This window comes from Myotis brandtii, unplaced genomic scaffold (assembly GCF_000412655.1).
Source record: "Myotis brandtii unplaced genomic scaffold, ASM41265v1 scaffold111, whole genome shotgun sequence".
NCBI lineage: Eukaryota > Metazoa > Chordata > Mammalia > Chiroptera > Vespertilionidae > Myotis > Myotis brandtii.
In genome coordinates this window covers 1,212,513-1,234,749 of record NW_005353789.1, presented here as the reverse complement: position 1 = coordinate 1,234,749, position 22,237 = coordinate 1,212,513, and the positions used below count along the sequence as shown (strand labels likewise).

The window sequence follows — 22,237 nt, the reverse complement described above, 5'->3', positions numbered from 1 at the left end:
TGGGGGGGGGGGGGGGGGGGGGGGCACAAGCAGGGGGTTAGGAGGAAATGTCAGTGCTGCGTCTGAATGTCACCAGGTCACAGTCAGGGGAGGGCAGAGGGGGCTGTGGCAGGGACCAGCCTTATCACACCAACCTGGTTGCCTGGACAAGGTGCCAATAGCCTGTTTGTGGGGATATTGCGGAAGCAGGGAAGCATGAAGATTTGCAATTTTACAATGCAGTACACCTCAAGGGTACCATGAAAACCAGAACAAGGGGAGGCCATGCAATTCCCAGTCAGGAGATCTATTCCAGACGTAAAAACATGGAACAAAACATCAAAAAGAGCCTCCAACTTGGGGGAGGGGCCAGGAAGGCCCAAAGAAATGCAGGCACTGACCTGGGCTGTTTCTCACAGGCACAGTTCTAGGCAGTAGGTTCTAGAGTGGGGAGCAGCAGCGGCTTATATTTAACATCTACTATCTAATATGGGGAAGGCCTGCTAGTCTAAGATACATTTGAAAATAGGGTTTCTCCATAGCAGCATTAATGACATTTTGAGCTGGATCGTTTTTGTTGTGGGGGCTGACCAATGCATTGTAAGATGTTCAGCATCACCCCTACCTCTAAATTAAAAGGTAAATGCCCGGGCCTCTAGAGTGCTGACTAAGCACTGAAGGGTCCTGGGCTCAATTCCCTGGCCCTGATCAGGGCGAGTGTGTGTGTGTGTGTGTAGCCCTGGTCGGGACGGGTGCAGGAGAAAACCAGTTGATGTGTCTCTCTCACATTGAAGTTTCTCTTCTCTCTTCTTCCCTCCCTCCCTTTCTTCTCTCTCTAAAAAAATTAATGGGGAAAATATCCTGGGGTGAGGATTAACAAAAATAAATAAATAAATAAATAAATAAATAAATGAAAAGGCAAGTGACAAATTGGGAAAATATTTACAAGCATTATGACAAAGAGCTACTATTCTTCATATATAATGACAGCAGCAATAAGAAAATGACTAATGCATCAAAAAGAAAAATGGGCAAAAGACATGAACAAAGTTTTTACAGAATAATTACAAACATCCATATTAAGTACATGAAATTATTAACTTCACCAACAATGTGTGAAATTAAATTTTAAAAGTGATGCTTCCATTTTTGCCCTGTTTAAGAAGCAAACATTTATTTTGGTAATACGTAATGCAGGTGAAGATGTGGATAAATGAGCCGGGCCCTCTTACAAATGTTGGAAAACAACTTAGTATTAAGCATCAAGAGGCTTAAGAAGGTTCCTATCCTTTGATTTTGTATTTTAATCACAGAACATGTAGTGAGTTGAATTGTGTGCCCCTTCAAAAAAGATATGTTCAAGTCCTAACCCTCGTTACCTGTGAAGGTGACTTTATTTGGAAGTTGGCCTTTGCAGATGTAATTACTTAAGTATCTTGAGAAGATATCATCATGGATTTAAGGTGGGCCCTAAGACCAAAGATGGGTGCCCTCAGAAGAAAAGGAGAGGACACAGGAAGACACACATAGAGAAGAGGGCCATGTGGAGACGGCGGCAGAGACTAGAATTATGCTGTCACCAGCCACAGAACGCCAGGAGCCACCACAATCTAGAAGAGGCAAGGAAAGATCTGGATTTCTGACCTCCAGAACAGTGAGAGAATACATTTCTGCTGTTCTGAGCCATTAAGTTTGTGGTAATTCATGGTATCAAGGTTGTTGTGGCCCTTGGAAACTAAGACACTATGGAAACAATCAGTGATATGAATAAAAAAATATAAAGATGTTCACCTTTGCATTAGTTGTGATGGCAAAAATAAATTAGGGAAAACTTAAAAGCAATGAAAAATAGGAGGGTTAAATTATAATGCATACATAATGTACTGTGCAACCATTAAAATATGTTTTGAAGCTAATGCCATAGGAAAATGCTTACTGTATAGAAAATAGAAAATTTGGGACACAAATATATGTACAACGTGATCCCCAAATGCAACTATATATAACACACATACTTATTGCCCTGATGAATACCACGAGTAAAAAACTCCAAATAGAAAATAGCACATAAAGTCCACAGTATACTAAAAGAAAAATGACATAGGAGCGTTTATCCCAGGAAATATATAGTTATTAGTTGGAATATAATGTAATACATTAATAAGTAAAATTAAAAGAAACTCTAAGAGGATGTTGAAAAGACACATGATAAAATTCAGTGCTCATCCCTTACAAAATATCTGGACAAAGTGGGAATGGAAGGATCCTATAGTGAGTGTCTTTCCCAAACCATAAGTCAGTATCACACTTTTTAGTGTGAAAAGACAAGTTTCCTATTAAACAAAACTAGGATGAATGAATAAATACTATTACCATGATTAGCACTGTTCTGGTAGTTTTTTCCAATTCAATAAGACAAAAAAACAGAAATAAGGGGACTACCTATAAGAAATACAGAAAAAGAATTATTATCTGCAACAATAAGACCAGAGAATTGATTAAAATATCATTGAAATGAATGAATGTTCACATAAGGGGTTGGATTAAAAAACAAAAATTCAGTTTTTAATTATGCAGAAAAATGGAAACATAAGAGATTTACAGTAGCAACAAAACCCATAAAATATCTAGGACTATCTGTAATATGAAATGTACTTGAAAAAAACCCACAAAGCTCTGAGAGACACAAAAACTTGAATCAATATTCAAGTTAATTAGAATTAGGGTTAATTAGAATGTTGTGAAGAAAGCCACTCTTGCCAAATTAATTTAGAGATATCAAAGAATTCAATTAAGAAAAACCTTAAGGGGATTAATTTGGGATTTGACAGTGTTTCTAACATTCATCTGGAATAACTGTTGAAACACATAACTACATATAAAAATGTGTCTAAGTCCCTCTTTACAATCTACTTAATAATTCTGAAGAAAGTTAGTTTTACTTGGAATTACACAAAAGAAGTCATTCATTGTCTCTACCCGTTCTTTTAGCAGTTAATAATAGATTAGCATTTATTACTTGGGAGGCTTCAAAACTGATGGGTATTTATTTTCTTAATAAGTATATTTTCCCTTGTGCATTATTTCTTTTGTACTTTACTACTTTTTATCCTAATTTCCCCTAGGGACAAGCGAACTCCTGCAAAGCTCTGTGGTTATTTAAAAGTATCCATCAAAACCTCTTATTTACATACTAGAGGCCCAATGCATGAAATTCGTGCAAGAGTAGGCCTTCCTTCCCCCGGCTGCCAGCACCAGCTTCCCTCTGGCCACAGGCAGGCACCCAGGACCTGGGCTTCCCTCACAGCCCCGGCTTGGTCCAGAAGGAGGTCCGGTCTAATTAGCATATTCCACTTCTATTATTATAGACTAGAGGCCCGGTGCACAAAAATTTGTGCACTCGGGGGGCAGGGGGGTCCCCCAGCCCGGCCTGTGCCCTCTCGCAGTCTGGGACCCCTCGGGAGATAACAACCTGCTGGCTTAGGCCCGCTCCCGGGTGGCAGAGGGCACGCCCAATCCTTAGGTGCAGACCCTGGTCAGGCTCAGAGCAGAGCCGATTGGGGAGTTGGGGCACCGCCCCCTGTCATGCACAGAGCATGGCGGATCGGGAGGTTGCGATGCCACCCTCAGTCACGCTCAGGGTAGGGCCAATTGGGGGTTGGGGCACCGCCCCCTGTCACACTCACGGCAGGGTTGATGGGGAGGTTGTGGCACCACCCCCTGTCACGCACAGAGCAGGGCCCATCAGGGGGGTTGGGGGGGGGTTGGGGCGCCTTCCCCTGTCACGCACAGAGCAGGGCGGATCAGGGGGTTGAGGAGCTCCCCCCTGTCACGAACAGAGAAGGGCGGATAGGGAGGTTGTGGCCCCGCCCCCTGTCACTCACAGAGCCGCAGGGCGATCAGGGGGTTTGGGCGCTGCCCCCTGTCACGCTGATCCCGGTGCCGGGAGCCTCGCAGTTCCGTGGATCCCGTTGCCGGGAGGCATATTACCCTTTTACTATATAGAATAGAGGCCTGGTGCACGGGTGGGGGCCGGCTGGTTTGCCCTGAAGGGTGTCCTGGATCAGGGTGGGGGTCCCCACTGGGGTGCCTGGCCAGTCTGGCTGAGGGGCTGAGGGCCGTTTTCAGGCTGGCGGGGGACTGAAGCTCCCAACTGCTCCTTTTTTTCTTTTTTTTTTCTATTCTGGGCCAGCTTTAGCTCTGAGGCCTCACTGCTAAAAGCAGGATTCTGGCCTTTACCTTCTGTATTTGATACAATGTTGCGGTCCGGCTGGCTGAAGCCCGGCTGACTGAAAGCCAGTTTCTGGGGTTTTGTTTAGCTTCTATATTTGCAACATAGTTGCTTAGAGTTGCAGCTGAGAGGCCGGCAAGTTAGGCGGGGAATGTTGGAGTTCGCCATCACTGGAGCAAGCAAGCCTCCCTGTTCGCTTCAGTGCATGGCTGCCTGCCTCCATCTTGGCTGACAGTTAATTTGCATAAGGATATGCTGATTAGCCAATGGGAAGGGTAGCGGAGTGACACCAATTTGCATGTTTCTCTTTTATTAGTGTAGATTAAACTTTATCTTTATACTGGCATAAGGACAGATTGGCATAATAAAAGAGTGGTCAAGACTTGAATTCCAGCTCTGCGTCTTTTCCAATGTATTCCAATTCTTTTTAATGTAAAGTAGATCAGTGTATTTACCTGAAATATTTGTTGTGAATATACAGTTATGTGATTATTACCTAGCATGGAGTTTGACACATACTAGAAGCATAGTATGGTTTATTGTAAGTTATATATTTTTCAAGTTTATCTTTCTTTTTCTTTATTTTCCCAGTTCGCTTATGTAAACTCTTTACCCCACTTTAATTCAATATTGGTGATGATTAGAGAGAGAAGGAAATGTTTTAATCATCTACAAGTCCACCCAGCTCCTAGTCCAATGCTTTCCACATTTTGGATGCCTCTGGATGTGAAAGAGAAGAAAAAGAACTTGGAAGAGAAGGAAGGAGAAAGGACAAGAAGATGATGTTGGTTCTCATCATATGGGTGATATGTTTGTGTTCCCACAATAAAGTTGTATTTCAGTCTATCTTACATTTAATAAAATCTTAGTATTTTAGAAGGTGTACTAAATTAGTAGAGGGAGGTAAAGTGACACGTACAAATCTGACTAAATCACTAAGGAGCCAAAAATAAAGTAGGAACCAGTCTGTCCACAACATTTATTGAATTCCCATGATGTACTTAAATGATTCCAGGGTCTGGCTCTCAATTCTACAGTTTATCCATGGTTTAATGGTGAAGAAATGTTGATATACTGAAGCAGTCAGAGTCTTATTATTATAAAAGTCAAAAATAAAAACTTACAAGTCCCGTAATAGCAACAGCAGCCCTGCCTTGCTCTACAGCATTATTTTGTTTTACCGCATATGGTCTCCAGGGCTTTGTTTATGTGCAGTGGGGTGAAATGACAGCTGCCAAGAAGACAATGTTATTTGCTTTTTTAGTTACACATATAAAACCAGTACAATTTTCCTGAATGCCTAACTAGTAAGCTTATAACAATATTAATATGACCAAGTTAACAATCTGAGAAGATACTAATTTAAAAAATGGTACATAATAAAGCTCTAAATTAAATATAAGCACATGCAAAAATATCAGAAGAAGCCAATCAACGTTCACAAAGAGGTAGGGTTTACGAAAAAGGTGGGCCTTATAGCTGTGGGCAAATGCCAATAAATAGAATGGGCTAGGGAGGGCATTTCAGTGTGGGAACCATGAAAATGAAAGTAAGAAGACAAGACAGGTGAGTGGAAGAAAAGCATGGGTAGGTAAAATGGGTTCTGATTATGCACGGCCTTGAATGCCAACAGCAGTAGCCTGGATTTGGTCCTATAAATAAGATACTATTTCAGGAGTGCTCCTGGGTCAGGGAGACCTTATAAAAGCAAAATGCTGGGGAGATGAGCAGACAGCACTGTGCACTCAAGTGGCCAAGAGGCAGGAGACGGGGAAACCGGTGTGGAAACTACTGAAGTGTTTTCACATATGAAATCGTTATTATTTAACATAATCTTAAAAATCTGTAAAGCCTGGGAATTGACCCGAGTTATTTCTACAGAGCAAACAGTGGAGAAAGAGAGCAAGCTGCAATTCCAGTCCAGGGCAGCCCAAAGTCAACTCTTCTTTGATCTTACACTTTGCATCAAGGTGATCATGGGTATCATTAAAAGGGTGCAGGTGAGCCCTAGCCAGTTTGGCTCAGTGGATAGAGTGTTGGTCTGTAGGCCAAAGGGTTCTGGGATCAATTCAGGTCAAGGGCACATACCTTGGTTGCAGCTCCTCCCCAGCCCAGTTGCAGGAGACAACCAGTTGATGTGTTACTCTCACATCGATGTTTCTCTCTGTCTTTCCATCTCTCTCCCACTCTCCCTAAAAAAATCAATGGAAAAATATCCTTGGGTGAGGATTAACAAGCCCAGTCACCCTAACTGGGCTTTAGAAAATGTGGAACAGAATGGAAGTACCACTGATTAAGATAGGGAATGACACAAAACTGAAAGTATTTCAAAGTATGTCCAGTACATGGCAAGACCTCATCAAATAAATATTACCTTTATGTGACTAGCTCTGTGAAAGACCTTTCACACGTTATATAAATTATATATATTTTTATATATAAAAATACAAATTATATTTTAAGGGGGGTTCCCTTAGCCTGGCCTGTGCCCTCTCCCAGTCTGGGACCCCTCGGGGGATGTGCACCTGCTGGCTTAGGCCCGCTCCCCAGGGGAGCAGGCCTAAGTTGGCAGACAGACATCCCTCTGGCAGCCCGGAGCCCTCGGGGGATGCCCACTTGCCAGCGGGGAGCAGACCTAAGCTGCAGTCGGACATCCTTAGCGCTGCTGAGGAGGCAGGAGAGGCTCCCGCCACCACCCCTGTGCTGGCAGCCATCAGCCTGGCTTGTGCCTGAGCAGAGCTCCCCCTGTGGGAGTGCACTGACCACCAGGGGGCAGCTCCTGCATTGAGCGTCTGCCCCCTGGTGGTCAGTGTGTGTCATAGTGACCAGTCATTCCCAGGTGTTCTGCTGTTAGGGTCACTTTGTGTATTACCCTTTTATTATAAAAGATAGAGGCCTGGTGCATGGGTGAGGGCTGGCTGGTTTGCCCTGAAGGGTGTCCCAGATCAGGGTGGGGGTTCCGCTGGGGTGCCTGGCCAGCCTGGGTGAGGGGCTGATGGCTGTTTGAAGGCTGGCAAAACCCCCAGCGGAGACCCTCACCTCATGAGGGTGTATGATGGTGGCTGTAGGTTTATCATATATGGTCTTTATTATGTTGAGGTATGATTCCTCTATTTCCACTTTGCTGAGAGTTTTTATAAAAAATGGATGTTGGATTTTGTTGAATGCTTTTCTTGCATCTATCAATATGATTACATAATTTTTAAATTTCAATTTGTTTGTGATGTATCACATTTATTGATTTGTGAATATTGTACCAGCCTTGCATCCCAGGAATAAATCCCACTTGGTCATGGTGTATGATATTTTTAATATATTTCTGGATTCTATATGCTAATATTTTGTTGAGGATTGAAAAAAGAAATAGAGGAAGAGTCTGAATAGCACAACATACCTAAGTATCGTTGCTGATCAAGTTCATCCTATCATGTTGATGGCGTATCCCAATGCAGATGGCTTCTTCCACCAAGACAATGCGCCATGCCACGGTGCTCGTATTGTGCAGGAGTGGTTTCAAGAACATGAGGGAGACTTTACCTTGCTTAGGTGGCCCCCACAATCACCAGATCTCAATCCAATTGAGCATTTGTGGGACGAAGTTAAAAGAGCCATCAGGCAGCTGGTTCCACAACCATCAAATCTCACAGAACTGGACAGTGCTATTCATCAGGCATGGTGTCAGATTCCTCGCATCACCTTTCAACATCTCGTGGAGTCAATGCCAAGAAGAATCGCCGCAGTATTGAAGGCAAAAGGTGGCCCAACGAAGTACTGATGGGGTGGTCATAATAATCTGGCCACTCAGTATATATATATATCCCACATTTAAAGGCCATTAAATCGCGGTAAACTTGTTTACCCATATCTTCAGAAAAAAATCACTTCTACTGTTGTGGTAAACAACCTGATTCCCTATTTATAATGGTCTGGCCCTCTAGCAACTTCACAAAATTATAGCTAATTTACCTACAAACAGGTGGTCATAATAATCTGGTAATAATAATCTGACCACTCAGTGTGTGTGTGTGTGTGTGTGTGTGTGTGTGTGTATATGTATATATATATCACTTACTGTGTGCCAGGCAGATCTAAAACTCACAAACCTTGAAGGTAGGGACAGTCATCCACTTTCACAGATGCACAAAGGTTAGTAGCCTGCACAATGTCATGTTGCTGGGAATGTTGGAGCCAGGATTAGGACCCAGGGCACTGACTCCAGAGCCTGTACTCTGAGCATTGCATCTACGGCTGCTCTTCAAAACAACCTATGAAGTAGTAAGATGAATCAGATTTGTTCGACAAATATGTACAGGGTTCTTACCTGCCAGGCCCCATCCCATATACGGAGTTTTCAGCGATGGATGAGCTACAAAGCCCACTCTGAAGACGTTTACAGTCCAGTGAGCAAGACAGACAAATAAACCCACATTTTATGGATGAACAATAGAAACTCTAAGCTTCCATATATTAAATAACTTCTCCACACACACAGAGGGTATAGAGAGCGATTAGGCCAGGACTTAAATGTTGACGTTTCATCTTCAGGTCTAATGTTTATTCCAAGTGATCTTGTTACTTCCTTTTTGGCCTACTGGGAAAAACCAAAAGAAAACAAAATAGTATCATAACCAGGACTATCTAGTCTAGCCAAACTTCTACAATAAGATTCTGATCTTGGTAAGAAGGAACATTCAATTAAGCCATTGTGATTCTGAGGCAAATGGCACAAGCTATCTATGCCAACATACCACATGTTGGTCCTACAGTTGAAAAATGCATCATTTCAAACATTAAATGTCTTATCATCAATAATTTTTTCTAAAAATTGCAGATGCTTTGGGTGAATCACTCACATTGGGCCACTTTTCTCAAGGAAAACCAAGATAAATCCTTGTGGGCTCAGAGGCTGAAGATGGCCTTACCCAATTCAGTTCCACAGTAATTAAAACTATTTTTCATTTTTCCACCTGCCCTTTTAATGCTGCCTAAAGGAGGCCTAGAATCCTCCTTTCATATATCAGAGAATTGTCCCATACTACCTAACTGTGCCAGCCTGTGAGATTTGTTTTACCAAATTGTATGGCACCTTACAGCTTTTCAGTGTGAACTACATTATTCACAATATATCATTAAGCCCCTCTCAGTCCAAGGTGTAGCTGGCAACATCAAGGGCAAGAAGGATTCATTAGCTGTCTTTACCCACCAGGTGCTTCAACACAGCACTCAAAGCCATGTCAGTAGTAGATCTTTTTACTTTTTTTTAATTTCTCATAAAGTCCTGACCGGATCAATCAGACATGTAGTGTAGGCAGCCAGTCACTATCATTTGATATGAAGGGTGATAATAAAGGCCTCCAGTGCCTCTAAATAAATCCTGTCCCAACCTGTCACAGCAGCTGAGTTTAAGAGGTTTGAGCATACAGTGCTACTAGGGGTCTTAAGCAGATGAACAGGTATTTACCGAACATGCGTTATAAGGCCAACAACACAGGAGACCAGGCATGGCCCACATGACCAAAGTTCACCGGTATCATTAAGACAGAAATGTCATGTTTTCAATAACTTTAATATCTAATTTCTTTTCAGTAAAAGGTAAAGTATTTTAAAATCTTTACATGGTTCCTACAACAGGCAGCAGAGTATAGTGGAAAAGAAAGTCATGGGGCAAGTCTTCCACCTACTTTTCCAGCTTCATTTCTGGGCATCCAGTGACCCAGCCCCTCTGAGTGACCAGTGGTCCCCAAGCTGCCCGGATTGTTATGCTAGGCTCTGTTCTAGGTACTGCGAATACAAAGATGAATGCACAGTCCCTATCCCCAAGTAGCTCATAGATAATGAGGACACCAGTGCAGCAGCAGAGATTAGTACAGGGAATTGGGAGCTCCAAAGCAAGGAAACTGAGCCGGCACTGAGGGTGGCGGAGGGCACCCACGAAGGAAACGATCCTGGCTGAGTCTTCAGGGATGAGTAGGCTTCCCATGCAGCTGTGAATGCAGCCTGGGCAGAGCCTCCATGGCATCCAGTCACTGTGCGCAAGAACCAGAGTTTTGTGGTGCTCAGAGCACAATGGGTACGGCACGGAGTGGGGAAGGTTGAGCAAGAGAGGAGGGCAGGTGCCTGATGACGGGGGTGACTAGACTGGCTGAGGAGGAGCCATTAAAGGTTTGTCTCCTTCAGCTTCTACAACAGGGAAATGTGCTCATTGTAAATACTTCAAAAGGTACAGATCAGAAAAAAGAAGAAGAAAAATATTCAAAATTCCACAATTTAGAGATAACCACTGTTAACATTTTGATGTATAATCTTTTATATATGTGTGTTTATATATTATATCTATGTTTACATATACTAACAAATATCTTTTTCTTCAAAAATGAAATCATTCATAATGTGACATATGCATACAATGAAATATTATTAAGCCTTACAAAAGAAAGGACATTCTGACACATGCTACAATATGTATAAACCTTCAGGACATTGTGTTAAGTGAGATAAGCCAATCAGAAATAGACAAACAATGTATGATTCCCCTTACTAGTATACAAGGTATCTAGAGTAGTTAAATTCATAGAGAAAGTAGAATGGTGGTTGGGGAGGAGTGGGAAATGGAGAGCTGCTGTTTAAAGGTTACAGAGTTTCAGTTTTGCATGATGCTAAGAGTTTTGGAGATTGGATGGACATGTTAATATACTTAACACCATTGAGCTGTATACTTAAAAATGGTTAAGATGGTAAATTTTTTGTTATATGTATTTCACCACAAGTGAAAATATAAGTAAGCTAATAAAATCTGGAAAAGAAAATCACTTAATGAAGCGATTTTAACACTCTTTTCACTTATTTTTGCGGTCATCTTTCCATGTGAGAATATACACCTTCATCAGTATTTCAGAGGACTGCATAGTGTTCTATTGTAGAGATCTACTTTAATTTACTTAACCTAGGACAGCGGTCGGCAAACTCATTAGTCAACAGAGCCAAATATCAACAGTACAACGATTGAAATTTCTTTTGAGAGCCAAATTTTTAAAACTTAAACTATATAGGTAGGTACATTGTTATTAATTTAATTAGGGTACTCCTAAGCTGGCCTTTGCTAAAAACGTCCTCAATCTGATTGAGGTACGTTCGCTGAGGTCGACCCCTTCCAACTCTCCCATCCACACTCGTCTTGTATACTTGTTTCGTCTATCTTTTGTCACCCGCACGATTTTGCGGATGCGACTAGCACTAACCACTGCACATGAGACTGCTGACTGACTGGCTCACTCAACTCGTGCATGAATCGAGCGCGCCTCCCCCGTGCTGTGTATCCCATGGCCCTCCTGTGCCCGACCGACCGACACTCCCCACTTCTTCTAACGCCACTTCTTCAAAATAGACTCGCCCAGGCCGAAAACCGACTTCTGCACATGGGCCACGAAGTTTCAATATCACTGTTCGTGCACGCCCGCATGTGGTATTTTGTGGAAGAGCCACACTCAAGGGGCCAAAGAGCTGCATGTGGCTCTCGAGCCGCGATTTGCCAACCACTGACCTAGGAGATTTATTTTTTAGGATGGAAGAAAATTATGAATGCTTGGCTGATGAGAAGGAGCCAGTAAAAAACAAAAAGAGATATAAGACCACAGAAAAAAGAGGAATATTAAAATAGCAACGGTTCTGAAGGAGGCACAAGAAGATGGCATTCAGGGTTTAAGTAATGGGCCGGCCTTAAACATGGGGAAATATGGATACCACATCCTCTCAGGGAAGGAGATGAAGATGGATCTGAATATATTTGCACGTGCAAGGGAGACTTTGGTTAGTTGAAGAAAGTCAAAAGATAGGACATCCCAGGAAGTGGGATGAATGAATGAATGAGTTGCAAGGATACACAGCTCATTAAGTAAAAAGGTCCAATGGATTTTGAGACCAGATTCATGGTCAGTTCACCTAGGATGGTGCCATCACCAAGGGTTACAACAAGGGTTGGAGAGGAAAGGGAGGTATGAGAAGACATAGAGCCAGGTCTTCAGTTCTCAAGAAACGGACGAAGTGACTTGGAGCTGGATGAAGAGCAGTGATGAGAAAGGGTGACAGGCAGTTTACCACATTTAGCCTCAAAATTGGGGATGACAAGCCTTTCATGCAGTGACCCACAGAGAAGCTTGAGAGAGCAATCAGCCAAAAGGCTGAGAACTTTAACCATGGACTCCCTAGGATGAAGAGAAAAAGAATGTGGGGAAATCAACAGAGGACTAGAAGTGAAAGAGTTAAGAGGGACTGAAAATACAAGATATGATATATGGGAGTAGCAAGGTGCATGTGAGGGGTTATGCTGGCACAAGTTACGGACCTGTAGGAGGTCGGAGGATGTGGGGTTATGGACATAGTTGGATGGTCAGGCTTGAATAAAAGAAAGAAAAGGACTTCAGGTCCTAGGGCTAGTCTCAGAAAAGTGCTAAGAATCACTATTAAGTTTGCAACAGACAACAAGGAGACTTCTCTAGTTCTCAGAGCACATTCTCTAGTACCTCCACATTCTTTACCATGATTTATTTTTCTCTACAGCACATTAGCCATATGCTATACTAGTTCCTTGTTTATTTCTGAGCTAGAATATAGATCAGAGTATAAACCTCCCTGAGGGCAGAAACACCATCTGTCTTGTTCATTGCTCTATCAACCAGCATCTAGATCAGTGATGGCGAACCTTTTGAGCTCAGCGTGTCAGCATTTTGAAAAACCCTAACTTAACTCTGGTGCCGTGTCACATATAGAAATTTTTTGCTATTTGCAACCATAGTAAAACAAAGACTTATATTTTTGATATTTATTTTATATATTTAAATGCCATTTAACAAAGAAAAATCAACCAAAAAAATGAGTTCGCGTATCACCTCTGACATGCGTGTCATAGGTTCGCCATCACTGATCTAGATCATGTCTGCTCATAGTAAATCACATTTGTTGAATGAATAAATGAGTGAATGAATAAATGCTAAAGGTCAGTTAGGATAAGGATATCCTTACATAATATAATTTCTACACACAAACCAACAATGATATAATGGGAAAGACAAGGTAAATATGCCACAAGCAAGCAAACCAGGAGATATATGAAACCGAAGTGAGCCTAGGTTTAACTTCAGATTACTGTTAAGTCAGCTTGGATAAACAATATGTCAAGAACTAGTGTAAAATATTCATAGACTAAAAGTAGAATACTAAGAGTCTCTCTGTGATGACTGTTGTCATGCCAAGGTTCTAAGAAATAAATTATGTAACTTCCAAAGGCTTTTGCTAGCCTTAGATGCCTTAGATGCTCAATTGGGAAGCAATTATCCAGAACAATCCTCTTTAATTTTCCATGTGAAAAAATGACTTAAAACATGTGTTATAAATAAGGAAAAAACAACAATTAAAAAAACAGTTGAAAAATAAGAGTAAAAAAAAGAAGTTACTCTGGCCAGGGACCATGCTAGGGATTTCACAAATATTGTCCAATAGCTAATAAAGAATGCCATTTCTGAGCTGCCAATGTCTGGCTCTGTAAGTGAACATTCACTTGGTTCAATGGCCTGATCTTAAAAGAGCACAATGTGCCACTATTTGATCACAATGGTATCTTTTTGCCAAATCAGTTCATGGAAAATGTTTGCCTTTATTTTTATATCATACACATTCAATCAACATTTTGGTACATCAAAGCATTATGATGTATTCAATCAAAGGGCAACCCACTCCTTTTCATATAAATCAATTTTTATGCCACATACAAGCTCAAAATAAAATGGAAAAACACTAATCAAAATGTCAGAAAAGATAATCAGCTTTGTCAAGAAAAATTCCAATAGCTGCTAAAATTACAGGGAGATAAATATGAACATTGTGCTTTCATTGACAACACTGGGGGGAAAATTCAAACTGACACACTTTTTAAGTCTAGACTGTGTGGGAAAATCACACTGCAAGGAAGATAACTGTCACCTCTATGTTAGTATTCCTGCTACTGCATGTAGGTGTATTTCAGTTACTAGTGCTTCTGTGCAAATACTCTTTAAGGTTTTTTTTAATCTTTATTGTTGAAAGTATTACATATGTCCCCTTTTTTCTCCCATTGATCCCTTATAGCCTGCCCCTGCCTCCACCACCCTATTGTGTGTCCATGGGTTATGCATATATGCATTCAAGTTCTTGGGTTGATCTCTTCCCACCCACTCACCCACCCCCACATTCCTGCTGAGATTCCAGAGTCTGTTCCATGCTTCTGTCTCTGGATCTAGTTTGTTCATCAGTTTATTTTGTTCATTAGATGCCTCATATGAGTATGATCATGTGATACTTGTCTTTCTCTTTCTGGCTTATTTCGCTTAGCATAATACTTTCCAGGTCCCTCCATGCTGTCTCAAAGGGTAAGAGATCCTTCTTTTTTACTGCTGCATAGTATTCCATGGGGTAACTGTACCACAGCTTTCTTATCCTCTCATGTACTTAGGCTGTTTCCAGATCTTAGCTATTGTAAATTGTGTTGCTATGAACATAGGGGTGAATGAACAGATTTTAGACATTCTAGGAGATACATTTCCATTAGAAATTCCAGGACAATTACTTTACAGAATTCTAATTCTATTTATACACTCCAAATTCAGTAAAAAATTATATTTCTATTTTGACTGCTTTACAGTGGTATCAACATTTCTTAATTAATACCTCTTCATTCATGGATCAATTGAAGGAAAAATAATTTGAAAGACTATTTCATTAAGCAGCCTAATTAGAAAAAAAATAACATCATTTTTGCCATGTACATTCAGTTTATGCTTTAAAACTTCCACTTATTTCCATTTAAAAATATTTCTCTGGCAGTTAAATCATATTATAAGTGTAAAAAATCTAGGAAGAAGTCTGCTTTGTTAACAAATGAAATGTCTAATGAATAGTAAAGCTATGCTATTTTTGGAGACATTTATGTTTACATTCAATTGAAAACCATAAATCATTATAATAATTAACACCATTTAAACTACAGGCTAATTTCCTCTACTGCCATAGTTAATCACAATTACTTCTTAAGCTTTGTCTACACTTGCCTAAAAGTATTACACGACTTTCAACATTTTTTCAAAGACACTCTGTATTCCACAGATAGCCTGTATCACTGTCCCTGGAGATGGACGATTCTGCAGCCTTGAAAAAAAGTCTGAATATCTTAAGGATTTTTAGCATGTTAGACACAGCCTGTACTTCTTAAAGAAGAAGAGTAACCATGATGACAAGCTTTCGCCTCTTCTATTTTATCTCGCAAAGTCTATGGACAAGCAATTGCTTATATTTAGTTCGACCTTTAAGGAAAACTGAAATCTACTTCCAAAATAAAATTAGTTTTACTTTCTAAATTGCACTGGGGGGAGGAGGGGGAAAGGATTTCCAGCCTCCTTTTATATGAAATTCTTTTATTTATTTTTACTTATTATTAAAGTTATTGGGGTGACACTGGTTCATAGGGTCATATAGGTTTCAGGTGTACATTTTTATGATACATGATCTGTACATTGCATTGTGTGCCCACCACCCAAAATCAAATCATCTTCTGTAACAATACATTTGGCCTCCTTTACCCCTTACTACCTCTCCACCCCCTTCTCTTTGGTAACCACCACACTGTTGTCTCTCTGTGTCTGTGAGTTTCAGCTGTATATTCCACATATGAGTGAAATCATATGGTTCTTAGCTTTTTCTGACTGACTTATTGCCCTTAGCCTAATATTCTCAAGCTTCATTTATGTTGTCGCAAATGGTAGTATTTCACCTTTTCTTATAGCTGAGTAGTATGATGTGCTACATCTTCTTTATTCAATCCTTCATTGAAGGACACTTTAGTTGTCTCCATGTCTTGGCGACTGTGAAGAATGCTGCAATGAACATAGGGGTGCATATACCTTTGCAAATAAATGTTTTCGAGTTTTTCAGGTAGATGCCTAGAAGAGGTATTAAATTCTTAAAACAACATTGCTTTCCATTTATTATATTAAAAATTAAATCAAAAGATATAAATTTCCCATCATTAAATAAGTCCAGTTTACATTCCCTCCAACAGTGAATGAGGGTTCTTTTTTATCCACAACCTCTCTAACACTTGTTATTACTTGTCTTTTGATAATAGCCATTTTAACATGTATGAGGTGGCATCTCATTGTAGTTTCGATTTGCATTTCCCTAATAGCTAGTGAAGCCAAACACCTTTTCATATATCTGTTGCCATTTGTGGAACATGCATACAATAAAACACTACTCAGACAGACGAAAAGATGAAATACTGCCACTTGCAATAACATGGATGGATCTTGAGATGATCATGCTAAGTGAAATAAGTCAGACTAATTTGTTGAAAAGTCAAGAACTATACAATTTCACTCATATGTAGGATATAAAACTGAAAGCAATAAATGAACAAACAAGAAAAAAACAAAGAAAAAACTCATAGACACAGACAACAGTATGGTGGTTACCAGAGGGAAGGAGGTGTGGGGATATAGTAAAGGGTAAAGAAGGCCAAATATGTGGTGATGGAAGATGATCTGACTTTGGGTGGTGGACACACAATGCAATATACAGGTCATGTATCACAGAGTTATACATTTGAAGCCTATTTAATTTTATTAATTAATGCCACCCAAATAAAGTTAATTTTAAAAATGCTGATCCTGGCCTGTTGAATTGGTTTCATGACCCAAGACCTGTAGTTTGAAAACTATTATAAGCATTGTATAAAAGTTTTTTTAAAAGCATAAGCAATACAAAAATTAAATAAGTCTATATATCTCATCTTACCATGCTGTTGTGCAATGTAAATCTACACACACACACACACACACACACACACACACACACACACACACAAGGACTACTAAATGGACCATTTCCTAAATTTATTCAAGCATCTCTATCCCCTTGTGGGATGGACACTAATTTGGAAAATGTCATCCTAGGGTGTTAACTAAAACCTTCAGGGCAGAGACAATTCAGGGGTAAATCTAATCTATATCCTAGTTAGTATGCACAAACACACTTGAAAAATTTCGAAGTAACTGGCTGAGGAAGAGTCCCTCCATTTGAAGGGGGACCACCAGGACCCTGAGCTCTGGCCCGAGGAGAAGTGTCCTAGGTAGAGGGATGGTCAGTCACTTACAATAAATATGAGAGGCTGTGCCTTGTGAAAAAGTCTAATTAAAAATGTGTCACTCTCAAATGATGGCTTTAATCACAACAGATTAGTCTAAAATTTGAAACATGGTAGATGTTAAATAAAATCCCATTTTAGCCCTAACTGGTTTGGCTCAGTGGATAGAGCGTCGGCCTGCGGACTGAAAGGTCCCAGGTTCGATTTCGGTCAAGGGCATGTACTTTGGTTGTGGGCACATCCCCAGTAGGAGGTGTGCAGAAGGCAGCCTATCGATGTTTCTAACTCTCTATCCATCTCCCTTCCTCTCTGTAAAAAATCAATAAAATATATATATTTTAAAAATCCCATTTTAATGGTTTTACCAAAAATAATGGTAGGTAATTTTTTAAGTGGATTTGTTCAGCGCCAGGGGCTGGGCTGAAAAGAAAAGCTGGGCTTGAAGCCCAAGGGAAAGAAACTAGACAAGAAGGGCGCAGGAGAGACAGAGCCTCAGCCACTCCTTGAGGCAGGTGAACTCACTTGTCAGACTTGTCATAGTGTCTCTGTAACTGCAGGGGGTGGAGGGTGCAAATCACCATCAATTCCTACCCCTTTCCAAGTCTCCCTCCCCTTGAAAAATTTAAAAAGTGCAGAAACCAGCTCGCAGAATAAACGGTTCTATAATGTGCAAGAGAGCAAATTCAAAAAGTTCAAGGATACAGACACGTGAGGCCAAGCAACTAAACAATTCTGGGTGATGCTTATTTTTGTGGCTAGCAGACATCGAATGTAAAAGGGAAGTTTTATTTTTAGAGTTGAACGTCAGCATTAAACATGTTCTTTAGAGTAAATACAAGTGTTTTTTTTTAATTTTTATTTATTTTTTTATTGCTTAAAGTATTACAAAGGGTATTACATATGTCTCCTTTTTCCCCCCCGCCCTTGACAATCTGTTTTTATTTTTGTTTTTTTGGTAACAACAGGATTACAGAGTCAAATCTGCCTCATTCTTGGTTCTATCGATGTCAATTTCCACTTGCTTCTAGCTAAAGGAATATTACCATCACGTGTTATTTCTACAGGAGATGGGTGGAGAGAATTTAGAGCTTCACTGTCCAGTATGGTAGCCAATAGCCCCAGTAGCTATTTAAGTTAATTAAAATTAAATAAAAATGAAAATTCAGTTCTTCAATTGCACTAGACATTTTTCAAATTCTTAGTAGTCAGTCACGTGTGGCTCTTGGCTACCACGCTGGGCAGATTATAGAATATTTTCATCACTGCAGAAAGTTTTATTGGACAGCACTGACCAAGAGAAAAGCCATTTACAGATGCTAAAAAGGAAATTGTTCACTTCTCATTTGGTAAAAGACTTCCAAGTCCTACCCAGCAGAACTAGCTTGACTTTGAATGATGTGGAATTGAATTTATTTTTTTATAGATTTTAAAATTGATTTTTAGAGAGACAGGGGGAGGAAGAGAGAGAAACATCAAAGTGAGACCACACCCCCTACTGGGGATCAAGCCTGCAACCTGGGCATATGCCCTGATCAGGAATCAAATCAGCAACCGTTCAGTGCATGGGAGGATGTCCAACCAACTGAACCACATCGGCCAGGGCTGTGGAGTTGAATTTAAAGGCGACTGCCAAAGATTCGATTATGATCTCAAAATATCATTCCAACCAGCCTATTTCAAATCTCTTTGCACTGACCTTCCACTGCCACAAGTTGTTTTTCAAAATCCAAACATGCTAGGAAATGATTATTGGATGATCACAATAGCTTGTTAAAGTTCCACTAACTTAGTTTGAACGTGCTTAGAGCAATTTATAAAAACAAAACAAAAAACAAACCAAAAACATAAAAATACATGGTACCATCAGCTCCAGGAATCAAAGTTTATAGTTAAAATAAGAAGGGACCCACTTCTGTTACCCTGAGAATGAGGAAAATATCTCTCACACATCTGATGTGTCCCTAGCCTTTTCATGAACTGAGACTCAGATTCAACAACACCTGGTCTTTGTATCACATTTTGAGAACTTTATCACATTTGCGCTGCACAGAACGTAATCCCCACCACAGTATGGATTTTGAGCACTATAGAGCAGTGGTTCTCAACCTTCTGGCCCTTTAAATACAGTTCCTCATGTTGTGACCCAACCATAAAATTATTTTCGTTGCTACTTCATAACTGTAACGTTGCTACTGTTATGAATCGTAATGTAAATATCTGATATGCAGGATGGTCTTAGGCGACCCCTGTGAAAGGGTCTCGACCCACAGGTTGAGAACCGCTGCTATAGATCCTTCTGAAGGGGAAGACTGAGAGGGAATACATTATCTTGTCTGTGTCTGTCTTGCTGAATTGGTTACTCAACTGATCCCAACTGGCCGGATTATAGCGTAGAGAAACCAGTGGCTGAGATGGCAGGGCCAGCTAGTTTTCCCTCTGTCGTGATTCCAGGTGCCCTGCTGACCTGGCCACTGTCCTGCAGGGGTGTGCCCAGGCCACAGAGAAACAAAGCCGGAGGACAGGTAAGAGCGTGAAGCAGAGAGATCTCAGAGAGGCCAGGTCAGCACAACACAAAACCCCTGCAAAGTCGCCGTAGGCATGAGTGTGATGGCTCTCCAACAGCGATTTTCTACCCTCCCCATCTCGTGGCACACGGAAACTAATTACTAAAATCCTGCAGCGCACCAGAAAATCTATTTTTTGCCGATCTGACAAAAAGAGGTACAAGTTTGATTCATTCACACCAGATGGTTATTGTTGTGTTGGCTGCTGTCGTTTTTTTAAATTTGACAATCTAAGGGAAAAAAGGTCAGTGCCCCTGACTAGTCAGGTATCCCATGATGCACACTGGTTGAAAATTGCTGTTCTATAACAAAGCCTAAACATGAGGATTATGCCACAGAGCAAATCTCCTCGGCAAAGCAACCTGTGAAAGGCATTTGATGTGCAATGCATAAATTAAGCAATTGTTATAAAGACACTTTAATGTTGATTTAAATAATCCAAACAGATTGCCTTTGATGGCAGATTATAAGAAACATGCATTTTCCAAATACTTTGTTTGCTCAATGTCATAACATCTGCCATCTAGTCATTATTATTAGCAAAACTTCTTCATCCTTTTATTTACCATGTCCAGTTTTTGAGCTTCCAACTTGGGGAGCTTGCAAGACATTTATTAAATGTGTATAAATAAAGGACACATCATTAAAATTCCTATGCTATGCCATGAAGATTAAATTTACATTTCTAGTTCATTAAGAAATGACAGCTATCGTTAATCCTGGAAACATGGTATCTCTAGGACATATAGAAGAAAAAGTTTGGGATTTAATGCATGAGAGCTGAGACTCTAAGATTCTTTGATCTGCAAATATTGCATATATGAGCCTAACAATTTTCTTTGAAAATGTTAAGTAGGTCAATTTATCAGCTGCTACCATGGAAGGTATACATCCACATTCGCCTATCGTTTTGATGAGCTGCAGCCTAGAGTGGAGTTACAGCCCTGCAATATAAAAAAAAATCTGCCTTTGATTCAAGCAGAGAAATGAAGCAGAAACTCACATTACCGCTTAGGCTTTGTTATTATAATAGATCCAATAACTTTATTTGGAAGCATTGATAATAATTTATTATCAACTGAATAAGAAGCAGCTATCTAAAGAGAGAACTCTTTAAGGATTAACATGGAAAATTCCCCCAAGATATACGTATTAGAAGTGAAAAGTGAGGTGCAAGACGGATCCAAGAACTTTAAAAAGCAAAACACGTCATTTATTATGTTTGGTTCCCTAACAGGACCTCACATGTAGGAAGTCAGAAGGGGTTCCTTCAAGGAGAGGGGCTTCCATTCCAACCGGGCTGTTGTCATATTCATAGTCACAATCCTGGCTTGGCCGTGAAAGAAGGTCTGGCAGGAATAAACCTGACCCCCCGCAAACCAGTAAAATGTTGAAATATAACCAAGTGCATTATAGGTAGGGTGGACGGAGGAGAGGGATGAATTGAGAGAAAAGGAATATGAATTAAAAATGGGAAAACTCCCTCGTCCTCTGAGTCCGTTTGATTTATTTAAAAGAGGAGAAAACCACTAACCAAGGGCTCTCACCATCACCCAACCTAATCGCTTTATTTCTCATTGTAGCGGATGCCCCCCAAACAGCCTCGGTAACCCCGAGAGACGGAAAACCCCTTTTCTTCCCCCAGCGCGCGCCCCGGAGAAGCCAGCCCGGCCGAGCGTGGAGCGTGGAGAGCGGGCCCCCCGGGCCCCCGCTTCCACCACCCCTCGGGGTCCCTGATCGTTACCCGGGGCTGGAGCCGAGTGTGCACCGCGGAACCGCTTCTTCCCAAAGCCTTTGTGGACGCGCTCGCCCGGCGCTCCGCACCCGACAAAAGGAAGGACGGAATCTGAGGGATCCTCCGCCTGCTGGTTATTTATTCCTGACCTGTCGTAACCTTCTGGCTGGCTCCCTTCTGTCCGCGCACCTAGGGTTTTTGCACATCGCAGCTAAAAATCATTTGAATGCCCAGTGCCTGGATGTAGTTCTCCACCGCTCAGCGCTCTCCCGCGGTTTTGTTTCATCGTAAAGAACAAACACGGGGCCAACTTCTGACCCTGAGGATGAATGGCGTACTCCAAGGCCGCCCTCCCAGCGCCAGCTTGCCCTCTGCCTCCCAGAATCTCCCAGAGTCTGTCACAAAACTGTATTCATCAGCATTTTAATAGCTTCCCCCACCCCAGACCCCGACCTACCAGTGGCACCATGTCAATGACCTCTAGCAGCAGCTGGATCGGTGCCATTTTTATCAGGCGCTCACCATTTAACTTAGTTTTAGGGAGCGCCCACACACAGTAG

The 22,237-nt window shown here is 41.1% G+C and overlaps 1 protein-coding gene across 1 annotated transcript in view; it reads right to left on the bottom strand.

The window, feature by feature from the left end:
- TMEM150C (transmembrane protein 150C) overlaps positions 1 to 21,975 on the bottom strand; it is a 94,300-nt gene extending 72,325 nt beyond the window's left edge. Inside the window, exon 1 of the mRNA XM_005857402.2 lies at positions 21,687 to 21,975. The gene's annotated coding sequence lies outside the window, so the exon portion shown is untranslated. The remainder of the gene's footprint in view (positions 1 to 21,686) is intronic.
- Between the last annotated feature and the right edge of the window lie 262 nt (positions 21,976 to 22,237).